Source organism: Quercus robur, chromosome 8, assembly GCF_932294415.1.
Source record: "Quercus robur chromosome 8, dhQueRobu3.1, whole genome shotgun sequence".
Taxonomy (NCBI): Eukaryota; Viridiplantae; Streptophyta; class Magnoliopsida; order Fagales; family Fagaceae; genus Quercus; species Quercus robur.
In genome coordinates, this window is record NC_065541.1 from 36,461,671 (window position 1) to 36,468,701 (window position 7,031).

Here is a 7,031-nt window from a genome sequence, read left to right on the forward strand (position 1 = left end):
GCCACCACATGACTAAAATAGCTTCTAATCTTAAGTGGCTTAATAAGTAATTTGACCTCAGTTCTGTCTAGTTCATTAGAGTTGATGATTTGAACCAAACAAAGGTCACATCGTCCAAAGGACTCAACCTCAGGTCCTACTCTACATCAAGATCTTAAACGCTTGGCCATGGCCTAGGTGGTGATTGCACAGGTTAGAATTGATACAAGTTAGTTCCAATAGTTATAAATTACTTTACTCCCTATTTGGATTTGATCATAATAGCCCCTAGTCTAAAGTGGTTGATCTATATAATCTAACCTCAATTCTTCGTAGTTCAATAGTTTTAGATTATGAAACACAATACTCTTTAAAGCAGTATCGATACAAGATAAAATATGCCATTATTTTTTTTTTCCCTATGAGAATCTTAAGTATGCCAATAGTTTTATATGATAATAAATAATTTTTTGATTGACACTGTTCACCAAAGCCATATATGTACACAATAATAAATGCAGCGTGTTCGGCCATACTTTTTTCTCATAGGAAAGGGGAGATTTTTACATCCCAAAAGACACGCCTACATACTACACAGACACGGTGTGTGGTTTTCTGGTAGGAGTTTTTGTCCCAACACCTAAAGAAGAGCAGTTTGAACGATAGCCACAATAAAGTCTGTGTGGTATACGTGGTATTACTCATTACCGTTACACGACATAGGATCGATGAGCTCACACCGGAGACCCCATTTTTTATTCAGCAAAAAAAAAAAAAAAAAAAAAAAAAGATAGGCCTGCATTGTGGCAAAATCCTTGTTATTTCTCATATTTTTTTTTTTTACAAGATTGTCGATACTATATTTTGTCCAGCCCAGATTCACGCATCAAAATAAAGAAAAAAGAAAAAAAAATCAAAAATCAAAATCAAAAAAATCAGAAAATGTGCAAAATCATGAATTTCAAAGCCAAAAAGGCTAAAAATAAATACAACATGCTTGAGTAAATCAAAAAGTTACAACATTTGAAAAATTAATTTTACAAAAAAATATGATTAAAACCCTAAGTATATCAAAAAGTTAACTTCTTGATCCAACCGTTGGATCATATCGAATTTTGGACCGTCTTGTATGGAATATTTTTCCCTTCGAAAGCATAGTTTACATGCCAAAATTGGAGTTAAAATGGATAAGATATCACAAAAATATTGAAACCCTAACAAAATATTCACTGTATTTTTCAAGAAACTGGCAGTTTTTTACCGACTTCACACAATAAACTGAACCGATGGAACAAAAACTAGAATAAGCAGGCTGGGCCATCTTGAAGAACAAGATCTTAGCTAATTTCACAAAAAAAAAGGCTCGATGATATCTGCTTCAAGTTGGAAGATATGAATTTTTCAAGAAAAAACGTCCAGAATTTTTCAGTTTTATGTCACCTTCCTTCCGAGTGCAATATCTCGATGATTGTTACTTCAAATCGAACAAGGCCAGGACCATTGAAAACTAGACATCAAATCGAACAAGGCCAAGACCATTGAAAACTAGACAACCAGAGCTTTCCGTTCATATAAAATTTGTAGGGAACAAAGCTTAGAAATGCCTCCAAAAAGCTACGCGAATATTGGGCCAGAAATTAGAAAAACACAAAAAGGACTAATGACATGGCAAAAAGAGGAGGCTAGCATTAGTGTATCAGGATAAACCAATGCTAGCTACCCCTTTGAAGGGGCAGCTAGCACTAGTGTATCCAAATACACTAATGCTAGGCCCCCATTTTCCACATTCCCCTATAAATACCCCCATTTTTGGAAAAATATATCTATAAAGTTTTATGAAGAAAAAATAGAGAAAAAAGAGTGGAAAAAAGAGTAAAGTAGAGAGAAAAATCATAAAAAGTGAGGAAATTCTAGAAAAATAGCCTTAGAAAAAAAATTCTCTCTCCTGTCTCTCTCTCTAGGAAACCCTACACCAAAAAAGCCTCGTCATTTTCTTTTTGTAATCTTTGTGGGTAAGGTTTTTTGGGATGGGTTTGTTTCTTAATAACTAAACTCATCCCATCCCTTTTACTAGTGTAATCATCATTTTCATATATATAAAAATCTCTTCTTTACTTCATGTATGTTTATAGTTGCTTTATTTTTATGTTCTTGTACATATTGTGTATATATCAGGGCCGACTAAATGGGTGAGCAAAAGATACGATCGCCTAAGGCCCCAAGTAAAAAATAGGCTCTCAAATTTTAACCAATAGAGTTATTTATAATCAATAAATAAAATAATTTTTTTCCCAGATGAAAAACAAATAAAAAAGAGAGAAAAATGCAACGTTCACAATATTTTTCACAACACTTTTACAACTAATGCTAAGTAGTAAGTTGTTACAACTTGTTATTGATGACAAAAAAATAATTATAGTGATATTGTCAAGTAGAAAACAAAAAGCAACTTAAAACCTAGGATTTTTTGTAAAAAAATATTGTGAATGTTGCACTTCTAAAAAAAATAAGAATAATAATAAAAGTTGAGTTAGTAAACTTTTACTAGTTCTCATCTAAATTTACTACTAACACCACTCTTTTACTTACTACTATAATCTACCACATCAATAAGTATGAAAAAATTTGTCAAATTTTTTCTATCTATAAAATTTCTAAAAAAAGAAAAATTTTTACATAGTTCATGTTAATTAGGAGTAATTTTGCATCTAAAACAAGATAATCAATTTTCACCTTAGGCCCCCAAATGCATCAAGCCGCCCCTGGTAAATATCTAATCATTTACTTCAATGTTCATATTGTTGTTGGTTATTATTATTGTGTTGGTATCCCTAGATGGGTATTGGACCATCTCCTAGGCTATGTATGGGAAGTACCCTTAGGGGGTAGAAATCCTATCCCACCTAGGCATCTAGAGATTTTATTGTTGCTTTTTAGTTTCTTGTCATCCCATTTACTTTCAAGCAACCCCCATTCCCTTTTAATTTTTTGTCATCCCATTTAATTTCTTGCACATCCCCAATCCCCCTTTATTTTATTGTTCTTATATATATATACTATATCTAGACACCTAAAAAAGAAAAGATTTTCTACTATCTCTCTTAAATGGTTTTTAAACCTCCATTAGAGCACAATATGGGTGTGTCTCATAAGAAGAGTGATGGCTTAGAATTCCCATTTCTTTATGTTGAAGGATCCATAAGGCTTGACAGAGATTAAAATCTATTTAACGGAGAAACTAAAAAAAAAAAAAAAAAAAAAACTTTTAATCAACCTTTCAATATTCCAAGTTCTTTACTTTTATGTCATTTAAAGACTTGCTTTTATGCCATTTAAATTTCAAGCTCTTTACTTTTATGTCATTTAAATTCCAAGTCTTTACATTCTTGTCATTTAGATTTCAAGCTCTTTATTTTTCAGGCTATTTATTTATCTATCCCTTCACATTTCTCATTAATAATATGCCATAAAATAAATATGCTTGAAAGTAAATGAGAGAAAGCATGGCTAGTTAGCAAATTTACAATTTTACCCTCCCACCAACGTTCAACCACCCAGCTAAATTCTATCATCTTCCCTAGTGGTATTCACCAAACTGGAAAACCGCACCAAAATCATCCACAAAATGGCATAATCGAACTGCACAATAAGATGCAGCGTAGTTTGCGATTTTATAATGAGGAAAACACACAAACCACACCACACCATTTTTAAATATTAATATATTTATTTATTTTTAGTATTAAATATATTATTAGTAGTTTAATAACCCCAGTTTCCATAAAATATATATATATATACTTTAATTGCCTAAACAAGTGTTAATTAGGAAAGTCAACCTAAAATAAAGAAAAACTAGCTCAATAGTTTAAAACTTAACCCAAAACAAAAGGAAAAATTAGTTTTACGTTGGGCAAGAAAAGCTCAAATTTGAAAAATATACCAACTTCAAACTGTTCAAACCGCATCTTAAATATTGCATCGCACATTGACCGTAAAAATGAGGTATAGTGCAGTTATGGTTTTAGCTAAACTCTTAATCACATCGTACTACACAGCACCGCACATATGATCGCAAAAATGAAGTGCGATGCGATTATGGTTTTAGTTAAACTGCATCATAAAGTGCGGTACTTAAAATGGTCTAAAACCACACCGCACTACACTGCAAACACCTCTAATCTTCCCAATCTTCTTCTACTTTTTGCCATTTTTTGCTTGATTTCTATTAGGTATCGGCCAACCAAATGGTAAAATAAGTTAAATAACATTTCATCTTGTTTTTTTCTATAGCATGCCTGTTAAAATAAATTAGTCAAAAAGTTGAATAAGGAAAATGATGTTGAGTATAACTAGCACGTAACCCATGCAAACACATGGATGCATTTAAAATTAAACACAATTTTTATTATAAAAAAATAAATAATTAGTCAAATTAATTTTTTTTTTTTAAATAACATGTAACACATGCATACGTATAGATAAATTTAAAATTAAACACGGTTTTTATCATAAAAAATATAAATAATTAGTCAAATTATTTTTAAAAAATAAACATAATTATTCACATATTAAAATTCTTACCTAAATTTAATACTACTTAAAATCATTTTTTTCTAATTTTTAATAAGATAGAACATGTGGTGATGGTGATCTTTATTGTGCAGGGATTTTTATTGAGTATATGTGATTGGGTTTTTTTTTTTTTTTTTTAATTATAGTTCATTAATATTAGATTTTCAGTAGTTTGCATTTATTAACTCACTTGGCACAAAGATTAAAAAAATTAAGTAGATAATGTGATGTGATCCCCATATAAATTTAGACACATGGCGCAAAATTAAATTCTAATTGAACTTTCTCTAAGTTTTACCTATTAATATATACTAGCATGTAACCCATGCAAACGCATGGATACATTTAAAATTAAACACAATTTTTATTATAAAAATATAAATAATTAGTCAAATTATTAATATAAAAAAATAGCACGTAACACAGACATTAATGCATACGTATAGATACATTTAAAATTAAACACAATTTTTATCATAAAAATATAAATAATTAGTCAAATTATTTTTTTTAAAGTAAACATAATTAATCACATAATAATATTCTTACCTAAATTTAATACTACTTATAATCATTTTTTTTCTTCTAATTTTTAATAAAATAGAACGTGTGGTGATTTTTATTGAGTATATATGATTTTTTTTTTAAAATTTTAGAGTTCATTAATATTAGATTTTTATCATTTTGCACTCATTAACTCATTTGGCATAAAAATTAAAAAAAAATTAAGTGGACACATGGCACAAACTTAGGTGGATAATTATGGTGTGGTCTTACATAAATTTAAACACATGGCACAAAAATTGGATTCTAATTGAACTTTCTCTAAATTTTGCCTATTAATATATATATATATATATATATATATATATGTAAGGACACGATTTGCTCCACAGCCCAAATGGGTGAACAATGGCCTAATGAGCTCAAAACAATGAATTTGTTAAAAAGTAGGCTTGAAATTAAACTTTCAATGAGTTAAGTAGATAATGATCACAATAGGATAGTCATTATTAGAAAGAATGAAACAAACAGTTTTGAACAAGAAAAGTTCTCATCAGTCAAGTCTGAGGAAGGTCTATTCTTATATATCTCTCTTAGACTTATACAAAAATTACAGTTCTTGGGTACACAATGATTCTCCTCTAGTTTTTCTCATGATCCCCTCTTCCCTTTTATATTTCCTCCTCTTCTTTCATCTCAACCCTCCACCTGTAGATTAGATTGCTAATCTTCTTAATACTTGTCCCATCAGCACCTTCCTAAAATCTTTGGGGGTAACTGTAAGGCTGAAAGTTACTGTTCGGGTATCACTTCCACATTATATAATGTAGCCAGTGGGTTAGATGCAGAGCATTCAATGTAGTGGTAGCAGTTTTCTTCTCAAATATTTCCCAACTCTCTTTTGTCTCATCCTTTTCTAATATTTATCCTTCCAAGCACGATTGCCTGTTGTCCTATTATTGGTGGATGGTCGGACTTTAGGCCTCTACTCTGTTTAGCCGAGGAGGTATTTCTCCTCAGACAACGTATTCTACTCATTGTGACCAGACCTCTTCCACGGCCCATTAATCAGTATGCATTCGCTAGTACTTATCTATCCTCAGGCTATTTGACGTCCTCAAGCATAGCCCACGGCTTAATACCTATATCTGGGCCTTTCATCCTTACAATATATATATAGCACCAAAAAAAATAAATAAATAAATTATATATAATAACATATGTAATGTGTTAATTAAAAAATTACTTTCTTATGTACTATGTAATAATTGTAAAATAGTAAATTATTACTAAATTATCTTTTTCATTCTCTCATTTTTCTTCTCAACCAAAAAATGAAACTTATATATATTTTTTCATCCTTATACATTGTCATCGTTTATACTAAAATTAAATGGTGAAAAACTAAATCTTTTTTATCCTTCCAACCAAATTGAGTATGGATTTTTTAGGACTACGTCACAACTCAAAGTCAAAAACCGGTAACCAACCAAATTAGAGAAATGAACCATTTTAGCTAAATGATGGAATGACTGGAAAAATATGCTAAGACAAATCAATTTGATTCTAGGTTGGTTGACCTATCAAGTATCAACCATCAAGGAAACCGATATCTTTGCCTGTGTAGGGTTAAATTTGAACCCCACCCTCTTTTTATGCTCCCGGCCGCCACGACATGTGGTCAATTTTAAAAACATATCAGTATCGTGTTAAGGATAGAGCACTCGAACATTAGGCTCAGGCCAAAAACCCAATGGTAAGTGTTCTATTTTCTCCTTCCGTGGCCATAACTTTGGAATATGAAAAGTGTCACTAAGGGATAAACAAGGAGAAGAGATTGTTCCTTTATGACTAACAGACATAGGAGTTCCATCAGCAGTGTAAATGGTGATTGGATGTTCTAAGGGTGCCTTATCAGAAAATTGGGATTGATCAGGAGTCATATGGTTACAACATGCAGTATCAAAAAACCA